Consider the following 17,351-nt stretch of genomic DNA (forward strand, 5'->3'; position numbering starts at 1 on the left):
TAACTTCAGTCTTGCTACATAAATCGCTCTCCGTTTTAGTTTCTCTGAGTAGAATTAGAGTACTCCGTATCTATAATTATAGTTCTTCCTATTGCAAGAAGAAATTCCTAAAGGAAACGATTATGTTGCGTCCACGTTTGCGAATTTTTGACATGTCCTTCAAACACAAATAGGTGAAGACGACAATGATCAGGACGAGAATAATGCCAATAAAGCGCCAGTAATCTACTCATTTGCACTTTCTTCAATATTTGTTATCATGCTTTGAATTTTGTTCTCCTATCTCTTATCTTCATAGCCAATTAAATAGTTGCATCAATGCAACTATTTAATTGACTATGAATTAACTATATCCAACGAGTTCGCTTAATCCGTGGTTGTAGCAGTTATCGGGAGTACAGGTTTCTTGACATTGGCGAGATATTAGATTGAAGCCATTACTACATTTGCAAGAACGACAGTTGTTCTTTAGTATACAAAGATGATCATACGGATTTCGTTCATAAGGATTGTGAATGTTTGGACGAAGTACGAAAAACAAACAGTTGCTACTCGATGCACCCACCCTGGGCGATGATGAGTGGATCTTCTCAATTGAATTTGTTGCATTTCAAAATATAATCCGACACCCATTCAGACCAGTGTAAGTAATCCTCGAACAGTGTCGGAGCGAAAGAAAATTTTTGCTTTTGTTTCTGAGGTAACAATTCGTAAGTTGGCTCTATTATAATTGATAGAAGTTTAAATTCCATCAATATATGTGTCTTAAGATCTGATCAATAGACGAGGGATTCACTACTTTGTGAGAAACCATTTCCCGATAATTGCTTCCATCCATTTTCATTTTACTTATTACATTAACAAGACCAATAAACATTATTCCGTCAGTAGGCACAAATGTGAAAGTAATGATCCGTTTATTATCTAAGAAAGTGGCACAATAAGCCCTGTTATTGCAAAAATGCACAGAATAATCAGAAATGTAGTAATAGTTCAATCCAACCCGATAATAGGCTATTAGATTTACATTGTCCAAAGTATTAAGTAGTACGCCCATTGTGAGGTTTTCCAGCGAGTAATACAAAAAGGGTTTCTTCACTGTATCACCCCCAAATGATTACCCTGTCATCTGCGTCTACGAAATCCATTCCATTAATGTTGTTTATGTTATTAACTAAGATACAACAAATCTATAACTTTAATATCATTCCGAACTAACAAAAGCAACAACGGGATACCTTCGATAGCTCCGCATCTTCCATTGTGTTGCAGAAAGTAGCCACCGTCAAACGTGCAGATTTAGTTGCCTTTTATATTAAGGCAGAAATGGCTACAAGAGCCGAGTTGCTGACATTCGTCGACATCCAAGCAGGACATTTTATCGACGCTAACTCGAAACCTTCACGGCATTGACAGAATGGTCCTTCTTGGTCCATAAATACAAGTATGGGCGGATCTATGATTATTCGAACCGCTCGTGTCCTTGCAGTGATCTTCCTCGTTCGAGAAAGCTTAACAATCTGATTTTTCGTCACAAACTTTATTCAGGGTTATGCATGTACTGGACTGTCACCTAAACGTGGTTTCTGGACAGGAAGAAAATTTTAAGGGATTCATAAAAGTGGTTGTTGCTGTTGTACGATGACATTGGGGAAGATTTTCGTCACTTTTGTCTACTCAATCCGGGTACCGTCGCATCTCAAAACGAAGGAATGCACTCAACCGAGAGACGGGAAAATTCGAAGTTTTCTCACTCCACGAAGCAATCAAATTCATCAAGTCCATCAGGACAGTCTTTCATTTTGTCACATCTGTCTTTTTTGATAAATATATGTTTTACCATCTTTGCATTTAAACTTGCCTTTAGTTTTATCTTCTCCGAAAAGATAGTCATTTAAGGTGTCGCAGACCAGTTGTTTAGGAATGCACAGAACATTTTCACATCGGACCTAATCAGCAAGCACTATATGCCATTTTGCTGCAGTTGTTTTCATCCGTATTATCGAAAAATTTCTTTCTACACCACATTGCCAAGTGTCCGGAATACACTGACCGCTATTGCAACGAGTCATATTATGAGGACTAGCACAATAAGTCTCATTTTCATCATCAAAGATCAAATAGACACTGGAAATGTGTGAGAGCACAGTAAGCAGGCAGAATCTGCTTTGTAGAGGCACAATTTCCTTCATCCGATTTATCTTAGTAATCATTAGTATCGTCACACTGCCATCTTAATGCATCTCCCATTGGCACAACGAAAATCGCTATTACCACTCGTTAACGAACAATCCACTTCATCGGCACCATCCTAGACAATCTATTCTTCAATCACATTTCTTGTCCTTTGCTATGCATTTTTCACTCCACATCGGAAAGATGTCGAACTATCACTGAACTAGTAGGTAAAAGAAGACATAGTTGAGTGCCTCTTGAAGCGGCACAAATTCCTTACTTGGTAATTAGTGGGTTGACGTAGACAAGTTTCAAATTTTCTATTTACATGCAGTTTGTTTTGATTGCCATAAATTATGGTTTTGGGATTGGAAATTTTGGTCACAAAATTTATATCACCATGTTCTACGTCCAACCAATGTATATTTTGGTCTTCGGTTACAATAGATATGACGTGACCAGTATTGCGTACTGCGATTTTGGAACTGCTTCCGGACTCAAGTTTCCTTATTAAGATTTTTTTTCCAAAATGTATTGGCCCAATAAAGTCTGTTGCCATGCCTATCGATAAAGACAGATATGTAGAAATCGACAGATGCGCTAATTTTTCGTTGGTTTTTGCCAGTCATATTGAACATGACTACATGAGATTCGTGTCTCAAGATAGCTGCAAACTTTAGGCCTCTTTCTGGGTACAGAGCAATGTCAATGGGTCTCGTTAATCCACCAACAAGGGTTTCCTGAAGGATCCATTTCTTGAAATCACCTTTATCGTATCTTTCTCACCATCAGTCCAAAAGATATTTCCACCTTCACAGTCGTAGTCAGTTATTTCGGATATGTCATCCTCAATAACAACCTTTTACTGTAATTGCGTAATTGAGTACGTACTGCAGATATCCGTTACTTTCATTCTCTCCTATATACAACATTCTGGTTTCTGGATCGAATGTCAAATCAGCTACAAGACCTGGGAAAGGTTTGCTGTTATTCTTAGCTTTAGTTGCTAGTTGATAGATATGTCTGTCTTCTTTAGATATAAACGGGACATCCAAATTAATGAGACAAGTTCTCCCGTCAGGAGACAAGAAAAATCCTTTAATACACACATAAGTATATCTTCCTCCAGGAGCTAGGAGGCACAAATGACTGCAGGCACTCGTTCTGCACGAATTGTTGTTAAAGTTCCTATAAAGAACAGGATGCACTACAGTGACAGTTTCAAAGGGTTTCTGAACATTCTTATGAAGAAAGGCGTGGTTTTTGCCTGTAAATTTATTACATTTTCTATTGAGAATTTGCTCCAGTCTGTCCAATATATGTAATCTTCGAAAACGAAAATTTAATGAGGGAGAAATATTCTACTGTGAACAATTTTCTTTTTATATACTCCATTCGAGCTTATTTTGCTTATAGACATATCTTTAACATCAGTCCAATATAACGCGTTGCCAACTTTATCTAATGCTAAACCATTTGTCCAAATTATGTTTATTGACATAAAAACAGTTTTCCGAGTCTCGTCCATGCCTTTTTTGTAGATTGCAGCATCTTTTTCCCATGCACTCCAGTACATTAACCCAGAAGGAAGATCTAGGATTTGTAGTGTTTTCAACAAGTACCAGACAGAATGAGGCTTTCAATTTACGTACAATAATTGATCCCAGAGCATTATCAACGATATAAATGTGTCAAGCTAATCAGTCTATCCTGATATCTCTATGGTAAATTATGGGAAATTTATATGCATTTCTCAACGGTACAGCGACAAAACTAACAGAATCTCTGAAGATTAAAAGAGGATCTTCGCCTAAAGCTAGGAAACTGTTGTTGACAAAGGAATAATCGTCGTAACAACTACAGACAGCTCCTCCATGTTGTTTTAGTATTTTTGACTGCAATAGCCATCTAATTGACATTCTTTATATCTACGTAGACAAGTCTTGTTTTTGGATAAGTTAAAGCCAGGATTATAGTAGCAAGTAGGACGTTCTGAGGTTCTCATATATTTTTAAAAGCATCCCTATTTTGTACAAGCAAAACTGCAGTGAAAACTTTCCTCTTCTCCATTGGGACAATCGTTTTTTAAAGTCATATATCAACTTGGAATCTAGTTTCGTTTCCACCGAAGAAATGACTTTTAGACACTATATAAGTCGAGCGATTTTGGTAGTGTTTTTGCACTCATGTTCATCAGAACCATCTTTGCAATCTCAGGCTCAATCACGGATCCATCCAGTAGGTATGCATTCCTTGGATTTGCGTAGAAAACCGCTTGGAACTAGTATCAATGCCACAACCATCGCAGTTCTTTTCATCGGAACTATCTTTACAATCCTCGTTGCCACACCGCCATAAGAGAGGAAGACAGTAGCTTTTATCGTAACAGTGAAATTTACCATCAGGACAAGTCTGAACAATAGCTTTCTTCCAACAATCTTCTTCATCTTTGTTATTTCCGCTATCGTTTTGCCCATCGCATACTTATATATACAGTGAAACCTGCTAATGTGACCACCTGCATAAGGTGACTACCTGTTTATGATGATTACTTTCAGCTGGTCCCTTCAGTGGTCGCATTAGCAGTTTTCACTGTACAATATACATTCGCCATTCCCGCAATCAAACCAGTTCAATGGACATTCTTTTTGACTGGAAGTACTCGAAAAGAGAGAAAGAACAATTAACCAGACAATAAGACATTATAAATTCCTTATATTTACTCCAATCCCTGTTGTAACTAAACAGTTGATGAAGTTAAAGAATTAATAATTATTAAATTTAAATAAATTCGATTTAACGGAACGAAGAAGCTCCCATTTAATCTAATCGTTTGTTGAATCATAAAATATTTATTTAAGTTATAATAAAAATGCCATTTTATAGCGTTAAAAGCTGATTCATAAATCAGGATTAATCTCTTTGAATCAAATAATATAATTTAATTGTATATTATAACGTAAATAAAAAGCATCATCGGCGTTAATTACATAATTTATGTTCAGCACATCCATTCTCTCGATAAAATTAGCAATAAAATAAAATTTACGCGTTTTGAAAGGGGGAGGTAATTAAATAATATTTTTTTGGCCTAGTTTAAATGAAAAATTAAAAAAATAAATTATTTATTTTCATAAATAATATGCATCTTAATAAATAATAAATTTGATGGAATATAATTTATAGGGTAGCATCTTGCGTGCATGTTTTGGGTAGAGAATTTCTCTAAAAAGAAATTAAAATAATTACTTAAAATATTTTAGTAATTAAATAAAAATATTTTACGTAATTTAAAATTATTACTAATAAATTTTATGGGATAAATCTTTAAAAATAATTACATATACTTAAAGTAAACATATGTTTAGTTCTATAACAAATTACATTCTCTAATTATTAGGCATATCTTAAACACAGGCATAAAAATCTTGTTCGAGTTAGAGGCCCTAAAAGCACGAAGACCTAGGCTCTCGCGTTTTTTAGGGTCTCTAAATTAAACTTGTTAACACTTGTTTTTGATCTAAAATCGAAGACCAGAATTCTATGACCTTATACAATATCACATTACAGGAGGCCTCACATAAAATCGCATGGCACGAAGCACGTATATAAAAAAGGCCTCGCATAAAATTACGCGTGCAATTTAAAACCTCCACTGTTTATGTATATTTAGTTATAAAACAATTTTTAAAATTTTGAATTTTCCGATGGTTTAGCTGTTTTTAATGTTGATTTAGTGAATGTCTCTTCAATCCGAAAAAATCTTTTCGGTAGACTACCTCACAACCAATTCAGATTATAAACTCCTTTTATTGATTTTTACAGATGCATTTCGAGCTAGGTTAATTTACTAGCTTCTCCTCAGTGCTTTTAAGAGTTTCCATGAGTTTTTTTTTCACACTTATACGGTACTTTTATTCCCGTTTACAATATTTTACCAGCTTATACAATTATTCAAGGGTATCTTGTATCGTAAAAAGGTCTATTAACGCATANAATAAATTTATTTATTTAATTTATGATTTATATTATATTTTAAATATATCCAATTTAGTTTTTCATATTTTATTACTATTTTAAGGATGTATAACTAAAATTTAAGAATAAAATAACTAAAAATTAGTAAATTATAATGTTTTATTGTTTATATTAAATTAATAATACATTTTATAGATAAAATTTCATTAAATATGCTCGAAAAATATCAAATTAAGCGGACATTTTGATGCAAGATGCGATGTCAGGAGATCCTATCCTCTCTTGGATGATTAATCCATTAAGAATCTAAAAACGAAAAAAAAAAAATACATTTTAAAAATTTAAAATAGCATATTAGACATACTGTACAATAACTCAATTTTACTCCATAAAGTAAAATTATCTTAGATTTTAATTTTAACTTTTTATGAAAGAAAATGATGAAGTCTGTTTAAAGCTGATACGAAAACATTTACAAGTTTTATTTAAACTATAATTATTGTCAGGTGTGTAAAATTTATATAAACGTTAGGACACTGAAAAATTGACATTTAAAACGATAATAATTACATTTCACTGGAACAATTTAAAAAAAAGTGGTTAAAAATATAATTTCAATATTGTGCAAAACTAGTTATTTCATTTTAGCATCATTAAACAATTTAACAATAGATATTTTAGATCATTTCAATGGAATTATAAATTGACTTGTATTAGCCAATAGCTTTTTGTGTTATAAAACTTAACTCTATTGTTCACAAAACAAAGTAAGATCTATATTATACATCTTAATAGTAATATGTTAAGAATTAGTTTTTTTTTTGTAATTTGAAAAAAATATTTAAGTTTAAAAATTAATAACTATGTGTTGTAATCTGTGATCTGAAGGTAATCTTGAGTGGAAAGAAGGCTAACGTTAGCTCGCGGCGTTTAGAATAGCATAATGGTTGCCAGTCCTGACAAGGTCATCCCCTTGCATGCACTCATAAAATACTCTTCTCAAATCGTTAAGAAAAGGCATAAACACATTAAAAAAATAAAATAAAAAAATAACGTATATTCATATAATGTATTTCTTTAATTCTTTACTTTTATATTGCATATGATGATGTTTAATTTAATATATTTGCATAATTGTAAACAATTTATGGAAATAGCCGTAACAATTTTAAAAAATTATCTATTCGAGTAAAAATTTTTTACTTAATGCTTATTATTTTTGGAATATAATGACTATAAATGCCTTTAATCAGTCACATAATGTTACTAGGTTTATAGAATGTAACAACAATAGAATGTTTGGTATTTAAATTTAAATATAATTATATTTTAAACACAATTAGAATTAATTCAGGATTTTCATTTAAATATTATTTAAGTAATTAATAGTTTGATTACTGAGCATTAATTTCCTATAAATTATAATTATGTGCTTATAAATGTTAATATTTTATTAAGTAAAATATGTATAATAGATATATCGTGTAAATTATATGTATGTATATTATAAGTATGCTTATGTATGTATGTATGTATATATAAGCCTGCTCTTTCTTATCTTCTTTCTAATCCTCTCATTCTCTTTCTTCACATAAACACTTGAAAAGTCCTATCCCATAATAATAATACTAGTATGCATATATAAAAAGTATAGAAATTTAGCAATATATCTTAAAACTTATTTACATAACGTTCTAAGAATGACATATGACTTTTCATTGTCATCAATAGAAAAAAAAGCAAAACATTTTATTTCTAAGAATTTAATTGATTGTTTGCCAGTTGTTATGAACTGGAAAAACCAAGTTAAAATATATACATATATATTTATCATTATCAACGATTTGGATTTTTAAATGGATTCATTAAAAAGTTATTTTCGTTATAATATAAACGAATAAATAATAAAAATAAACATAAATTAATTTGTTAAATTGCCTTAATTGTTACTTGAAATTGCCTTAATTTACAATGCAAAAATCTTATTTTAGAAAAAATATTCGTGTTAGTATAACAATAATTAACTTAGGAAAAAAATGTCTGAGATACTAGTATGATACTGAAAGAAATATCAGTGTTTAAATAACAATAGTGACAAACTGTCACTGGTATTTACTTGATAAGACTTCAATTGTATGTACGAAGATATAATAATTATGTTACAATTAGTTTTAATAAAGTTATTACTTATCGTGATATAGGTCTATAGGGCCTATATTACGATAAGTAATAACTTTATTAAAACTTGACCCTACAATACTAGGTGCTAGGCTTCTAAGTTAATTATAATATATGCCATGCAGGTCTATATATAAGTAATAAAGAGTTATTTTAAAAGTTTTATTAATTATTTTAAAGCTTAGAAGAAATTATAAACTAGAAAACATGTTCTTAAACATTAATAAAAATCACATAAATTTTTCTATAAGAATAAAAAATGATTATAAAACTAACCTTTCTCCCTTTCAACAGGTATAAATATACATATAATATTTAAAAATAAAGCTTTAAAATTTAAGTAAATGCTTTACTATGTCCATTACTTCAAAGGTTAGTGTTCTATCAGTTATAAGCATATTCTTATTACTACATATGGTCTTTTTTTTTACTATTTATCATTAATAATTTTAACGATTGTAAAGTATATAATCAAGATAGAGAATGAACAGATGCGAAACTAATAAATGTTTACAGTCACGTAGATTTAAAGTGTGAAACTGGTGTTTGAGTTTTAGACACTTTAGATTACAAAACACAGATCTTTACCTAAGGGGTTTACATTATGTTTTTACCTCCCACGTTGATGACAGTTTGTCGTGAACTAATCATTTGTAGTTATTAATCGATTTATGAAAGAAATTCTCGAAATTTAAATCTAAAATAAATTTATTATATAATATTCTAAGAAAGTGTTGTGTAGACTTATTTAAACGTTTTTATTATTATTATTATTATTATTATTTTAAAACAGCACGTTTAACAATGTGTCAACTTGTTAAGTGTCGTAATTGTAAGCTAATTTAGAAAAAAAAAGAACCTGTCAACTGATGAGGGAATTTTTTAAAATAATCTTCTATTTTGTAAAATTATGCTTCGTTAGCATTTATTATAAATTTTAATTGTATAAAACGTAGATTCACGTGTAAAATAAACACCAGATGCGATACTTCATTTTACGTCATATCATTCCTCAGGTTATACGAATCCCAAACAGTACTTACGTGAGGAATTACAAGAGATTCCATCTGTTTTTGCTTGTTGACCCCTTCCCAAAATTACATTTAATTCATCCACCCTTCTCTATATTAAAAAAATCAAATATATGTAGGCTATATTATTGTAACATCGTCACAATGCCGGGCTGCAATTTTTAAGCATCTTTTACTTTAAAAAAATCACGTGCCTTCCGGTCTGGACCGGAAGTTTGTATATAGCTAATCGGGTCTCAGGCCCTAAGCTTTCTATATCTGGTCTGAATTTTCATCCATCAAACTCCTTTTCCGAGATTAACGTAGAACAGACGGGCGGACAGACACAGTGGTAATGTATATCTGCAACTGAAAATCGCAGCCCAACGAAATAAGAATAAATTACAAATAGAGTAAAGTAATATTTAAATGTGTAATCTACTAAATTTATCCATCCAACCCCTAATAATTCGTCGATTCTTCAGGTGGCACGTTATAGCTTCATGGGAGCGCGGTAAAATTTAAATTAGGGGGCCCCGTGTACAGTATTGCCTTCAAACATTTTTCTTTAGGGAGAATTTTGGGAAGAAATCCCCGTACTGCGCTGTGCCAAGAAAATACGAACCATGGCTGTGCCAATGCACCCTGCGCCTGTGCCATACTGGCAATCTAGGGTCCCCAAATATGGCTCAAATTTAAATTTTACTGCAGTAATCAGTTTATGAAAGATTGGTTTGGGGCCCCCTGTTAGTGAGAGCCTCAGACAATTGCCGTTTTTGCCGATGAATAACGTGTTACTGGATCCTCCTGGTAAAGTGATTGACCCCTCGAGTGTCTATAAGAACTATTATTATATTGTATTATAATAATTAATAAGGTTTAGGTTTAATCAATTTAAAAATATAGCAACATAAATTTTATTCCGCGTAAGAATAAGCGTATTATTTAAAAAAAACCAAACCACATTTTAAATTTATTTATAGTTCTCTTTATACAGATTTAAATCTACATCGATTATATATACGTAGGCCTATAATATTCAAGGAAAAATAAGATAATGGCTTCAACTTTATGGCGCAGTTTTTATTCGACATATGGTAAACAGGATGATTGCTTACTTTTCTTAGAAGTATAAGATTAAGTTCTTACGTTATGAATTGATAATAAATTAAGATTTGTCAAAATATTTACTTATAAAACTTAGATTTTTTTTTGCCTTCAGTTCAGATAAAAATCTAAAGTTAAGTACATAATTAAGTACATAATCTATTAGGTAATGTTAAGAAAAATCCGAATTAAATAGTAAAGTTTAGCATAAATAAATAAAAATCCATTCGTTTATAGGATTAGTTCTTAACTTTTTTACTATTTTATCTCTAGGAAATAAAACACTTCTCATACATCAGCGCATGGTTTTTACTATTAAAAACAATTTGGATGGATAAAATAATAATAAATTTAATTTTAAATAATTCTACTATTGGATCCTTAGTAATGATTATTTAAAACTACACACAAGTCAATGGACTAAACATAAGGAAGTAAGTTTATGAATAGTTATATAAGAGTGAAAGAGGATTAAATGTGGGACAAAGTCCTCGACTATAAAACTATAGTTTGGTGATTTAACCTAGTTAAAATTCTGAGAATTTAAGATTTGTCGAACAAAATTAAAAGCTGGAATCAAGTCTCTCAACTATTCGTTACTCAAATATTAATCAGCTATCAACAGTTACGGGCAAACAATCTTTCGTTACGCCTTCAACATTTTCTCGAAGGTCATATATTCTGTGCCAATCTCCAGCGGGAGTAACTTCGTCAACCAATAGATGTTATTCATATCATAAAAGAGGCGGAATACCTGTACCATTTGTCCTTCTACTGCACTTGCTGCAATCCTACAGCCTACAGTAGGCATGTATATGCACATTTCATTGTATAAACCATTCAGATTTATCGATTAATTAATCAATTTCGCAAGAGAAAATTTTAAAAGAATACGCCAAAATTTTCGTTTCTAACCCCATAAATTATTCATATAAATGAATTAATTAGTGTTTTATGGCCTGTATACATGCTTGCACTATAGTATTATTCTTATTTAAAAAATATATAAGTTTTAACATTTAATATTATGAAATTTTTAAGTGTATAACTCTAATTTCTTCAAAAATAAAACATTTTATACATTTAATAAATGCTTTTAAAGTTAATAATATGTGTAAAATATTTATTATAATTAATTTATTTAATTTTTATATTACGGCTAAGACAGGCTTTTAATACTCTATTAGAGGAGTAATTCACTAGGCATGATATGAAAATCATAAGGTTACAATGCTTAAAGGCTAATTGAATTTCGCTGTAATAATATTTAGAGAACAATAAAAATGTGTTTACACGAAGAAATAAAGATAATTGTAATATAAATTACATTTTATTCCTTAAAATNGAAGGAAGATCTAGGATTTGTAGTGTTTTCAACAAGTACCAGACAGAATGAGGCTTTCAATTTACGTACAATAATTGATCCCAGAGCATTATCAACGATATAAATGTGTCAAGCTAATCAGTCTATCCTGATATCTCTATGGTAAATTATGGGAAATTTATATGCATTTCTCAACGGTACAGCGACAAAACTAACAGAATCTCTGAAGATTAAAAGAGGATCTTCGCCTAAAGCTAGGAAACTGTTGTTGACAAAGGAATAATCGTCGTAACAACTACAGACAGCTCCTCCATGTTGTTTTAGTATTTTTGACTGCAATAGCCATCTAATTGACATTCTTTATATCTACGTAGACAAGTCTTGTTTTTGGATAAGTTAAAGCCAGGATTATAGTAGCAAGTAGGACGTTCTGAGGTTCTCATATATTTTTAAAAGCATCCCTATTTTGTACAAGCAAAACTGCAGTGAAAACTTTCCTCTTCTCCATTGGGACAATCGTTTTTTAAAGTCATATATCAACTTGGAATCTAGTTTCGTTTCCACCGAAGAAATGACTTTTAGACACTATATAAGTCGAGCGATTTTGGTAGTGTTTTTGCACTCATGTTCATCAGAACCATCTTTGCAATCTCAGGCTCAATCACGGATCCATCCAGTAGGTATGCATTCCTTGGATTTGCGTAGAAAACCGCTTGGAACTAGTATCAATGCCACAACCATCGCAGTTCTTTTCATCGGAACTATCTTTACAATCCTCGTTGCCACACCGCCATAAGAGAGGAAGACAGTAGCTTTTATCGTAACAGTGAAATTTACCATCAGGACAAGTCTGAACAATAGCTTTCTTCCAACAATCTTCTTCATCTTTGTTATTTCCGCTATCGTTTTGCCCATCGCATACTTATATATACAGTGAAACCTGCTAATGTGACCACCTGCATAAGGTGACTACCTGTTTATGATGATTACTTTCAGCTGGTCCCTTCAGTGGTCGCATTAGCAGTTTTCACTGTACAATATACATTCGCCATTCCCGCAATCAAACCAGTTCAATGGACATTCTTTTTGACTGGAAGTACTCGAAAAGAGAGAAAGAACAATTAACCAGACAATAAGACATTATAAATTCCTTATATTTACTCCAATCCCTGTTGTAACTAAACAGTTGATGAAGTTAAAGAATTAATAATTATTAAATTTAAATAAATTCGATTTAACGGAACGAAGAAGCTCCCATTTAATCTAATCGTTTGTTGAATCATAAAATATTTATTTAAGTTATAATAAAAATGCCATTTTATAGCGTTAAAAGCTGATTCATAAATCAGGATTAATCTCTTTGAATCAAATAATATAATTTAATTGTATATTATAACGTAAATAAAAAGCATCATCGGCGTTAATTACATAATTTATGTTCAGCACATCCATTCTCTCGATAAAATTAGCAATAAAATAAAATTTACGCGTTTTGAAAGGGGAGGTAATTAAATAATATTTTTACAGCCTATTTTAAATGAAAAATTAAAAAAATAAATTATTTATTTTCATAAATAATATGCATCTTAATAAATAATAAATTTGATGGAATATAATTTGTAGGGTAGCATCTTGCGTGCATGTTTTGGGTAGAGAATTTCTCTAAAAAGAAATTAAAATAATTACTTAAAATATTTTAGTAATTAAATAAAAATATTTTACGTAATTTAAAATTATTACTAATAAATTTTATGGGATAAATCTTTAAAAATAATTACATATACTTAAAGTAAACATATGTTTAGTTCTATAACAAATTACATTCTCTAATTATTAGGCATATCTTAAACACAGGCATAAAAATCTTGTTCGAGTTAGAGGCCCTAAAAGCACGAAGACCTAGGCTCTCGCGTTTTTTAGGGTCTCTAAATTAAACTTGTTAACACTTGTTTTTGATCTAAAATCGAAGACCAGAATTCTATGACCTTATACAATATCACATTACAGGAGGCCTCACATAAAATCGCATGGCACGAAGCACGTATATAAAAAAGGCCTCGCATAAAATTACGCGTGCAATTTAAAACCTCCACTGTTTATGTATATTTAGTTATAAAACAATTTTTAAAATTTTGAATTTTCCGATGGTTTAGCTGTTTTTAATGTTGATTTAGTGAATGTCTCTTCAATCCGAAAAAATCTTTTCGGTAGACTACCTCACAACCAATTCAGATTATAAACTCCTTTTATTGATTTTTACAGATGCATTTCGAGCTAGGTTAATTTACTAGCTTCTCCTCAGTGCTTTTAAGAGTTTCCATGAGTTTTTTTTTCACACTTATACGGTACTTTTATTCCCGTTTACAATATTTTACCAGCTTATACAATTATTCAAGGGTATCTTGTATCGTAAAAAGGTCTATTAACGCATAAAAACAATTTTAAAAATTGTTTTTATGCGTTAATAATTTAAAAATTATATAATAGGATAAAGAACATTATAATTTATTTAACTAAAAATTTTTCGAATTAAAACATTTCCCTAACGACTTTTAAAAAACAATAAATTTAATGAAGCAAGTAATAATAAAACTGTAACTACACCCTAACTAACATTATTATGAGTTTATGTTGTTACTTTTAACACATTTTTATAGATTTATATTTAGAATATAAATTATATTTTAGGACTTTTTTAAATAAAAAAATGCTTTTACTGTTTAAAATCAAGTATATTTTACTATTATTGTTATCATTATTAAGAGGCACGAGGGGTTGAATAAAGAAAGGAAGTGTTAAGGGAGAGAAGTTAGCATATTTTTTATGAATTATTCTTTACATATATATATATAATTATTTATTTATTTAACTCACATATAATTTAATCTTTACGAAAACATTTACAAGTTTTATTTAAACTATAATTATTGTCAGGTGTGTAAAATTTATATAAACGTTAGGACACTGAAAAATTGACATTTAAAACGATAATAATTACATTTCACTGGAACAATTTAAAAAAAAGTGGTTAAAAATATAATTTCAATATTGTGCAAAACTAGTTATTTCATTTTAGCATCATTAAACAATTTAACAATAGATATTTTAGATCATTTCAATGGAATTATAAATTGACTTGTATTAGCCAATAGCTTTTTGTGTTATAAAACTTAACTCTATTGTTCACAAAACAAAGTAAGATCTATATTATACATCTTAATAGTAATATGTTAAGAATTAGTTTTTTTTTTGTAATTTGAAAAAAATATTTAAGTTTAAAAATTAATAACTATGTGTTGTAATCTGTGATCTGAAGGTAATCTTGAGTGGAAAGAAGGCTAACGTTAGCTCGCGGCGTTTAGAATAGCATAATGGTTGCCAGTCCTGACAAGGTCATCCCCTTGCATGCACTCATAAAATACTCTTCTCAAATCGTTAAGAAAAGGCATAAACACATTAAAAAAATAAAATAAAAAAATAACGTATATTCATATAATGTATTTCTTTAATTCTTTACTTTTATATTGCATATGATGATGTTTAATTTAATATATTTGCATAATTGTAAACAATTTATGGAAATAGCCGTAACAATTTTAAAAAATTATCTATTCGAGTAAAAATTTTTTACTTAATGCTTATTATTTTTGGAATATAATGACTATAAATGCCTTTAATCAGTCACATAATGTTACTAGGTTTATAGAATGTAACAACAATAGAATGTTTGGTATTTAAATTTAAATATAATTATATTTTAAACACAATTAGAATTAATTCAGGATTTTCATTTAAATATTATTTAAGTAATTAATAGTTTGATTACTGAGCATTAATTTCCTATAAATTATAATTATGTGCTTATAAATGTTAATATTTTATTAAGTAAAATATGTATAATAGATATATCGTGTAAATTATATGTATGTATATTATAAGTATGCTTATGTATGTATGTATGTATATATAAGCCTGCTCTTTCTTATCTTCTTTCTAATCCTCTCATTCTCTTTCTTCACATAAACACTTGAAAAGTCCTATCCCATAATAATAATACTAGTATGCATATATAAAAAGTATAGAAATTTAGCAATATATCTTAAAACTTATTTACATAACGTTCTAAGAATGACATATGACTTTTCATTGTCATCAATAGAAAAAAAAGCAAAACATTTTATTTCTAAGAATTTAATTGATTGTTTGCCAGTTGTTATGAACTGGAAAAACCAAGTTAAAATATATACATATATATTTATCATTATCAACGATTTGGATTTTTAAATGGATTCATTAAAAAGTTATTTTCGTTATAATATAAACGAATAAATAATAAAAATAAACATAAATTAATTTGTTAAATTGCCTTAATTGTTACTTGAAATTGCCTTAATTTACAATGCAAAAATCTTATTTTAGAAAAAATATTCGTGTTAGTATAACAATAATTAACTTAGGAAAAAAATGTCTGAGATACTAGTATGATACTGAAAGAAATATCAGTGTTTAAATAACAATAGTGACAAACTGTCACTGGTATTTACTTGATAAGACTTCAATTGTATGTACGAAGATATAATAATTATGTTACAATTAGTTTTAATAAAGTTATTACTTATCGTGATATAGGTCTATAGGGCCTATATTACGATAAGTAATAACTTTATTAAAACTTGACCCTACAATACTAGGTGCTAGGCTTCTAAGTTAATTATAATATATGCCATGCAGGTCTATATATAAGTAATAAAAAGTTATTTTAAAAGTTTTATTAATTATTTTAAAGCTTAGAAGAAATTATAAACTAGAAAACATGTTCTTAAACATTAATAAAAATCACTTAAATTTTTCTATAAGAATAAAAAATGATTATAAAACTAACCTTTCTCCCTTTCAACAGGTATAAATATACATATAATATTTAAAAATAAAGCTTTAAAATTTAAGTAAATGCTTTACTATGTCCATTACTTCAAAGGTTAGTGTTCTATCAGTTATAAGCATATTCTTATTACTACATATGGTCTTTTTTTTTACTATTTATCATTAATAATTTTAACGATTGTAAAGTATATAATCAAGATAGAGAATGAACAGATGCGAAACTAATAAATGTTTACAGTCACGTAGATTTAAAGTGTGAAACTGGTGTTTGAGTTTTAGACACTTTAGATTACAAAACACAGATCTTTACCTAAGGGGTTTACATTATGTTTTTACCTCCCACGTTGATGACAGTTTGTCGTGAACTAATCATTTGTAGTTATTAATCGATTTATGAAAGAAATTCTCGAAATTTAAATCTAAAATAAATTTATTATATAATATTCTAAGAAAGTGTTGTGTAGACTTATTTAAACGTTATTATTATTATTATTATTATTATTATTTTAAAACAGCACGTTTAACAATGTGTCAACTTGTTAAGTGTCGTAATTGTAAGCTAATTTAGAAAAAAAAGAACCTGTCAACTGATGAGGGAATTTTTTAAAATAATCTTCTATTTTGTAAAATTATGCTTCGTTAGCATTTATTATAAATTTTAATTGTATAAAACGTAGATTCACGTGTAAAATAAA

General features: G+C 29.4%; 2 pseudogenes; both read right to left on the reverse strand.

Annotated features, from left to right (window-relative positions):
- Positions 1–1,160: 1,160 nt before the first annotated feature.
- Positions 1,161–2,635, reverse strand: LOC111619162 (annotated as a pseudogene).
- A 169-nt stretch (positions 2,636–2,804) lies between these two features.
- On the reverse strand, positions 2,805–17,029 carry LOC111619176 (annotated as a pseudogene).
- Positions 17,030–17,351: the final 322 nt, after the last annotated feature.

This window comes from Centruroides sculpturatus, unplaced genomic scaffold (assembly GCF_000671375.1).
Source record: "Centruroides sculpturatus isolate CEXI.00-Female unplaced genomic scaffold, Cexi_2.0 scaffold79, whole genome shotgun sequence".
Classification (NCBI taxonomy): domain Eukaryota; kingdom Metazoa; phylum Arthropoda; class Arachnida; order Scorpiones; family Buthidae; genus Centruroides; species Centruroides sculpturatus.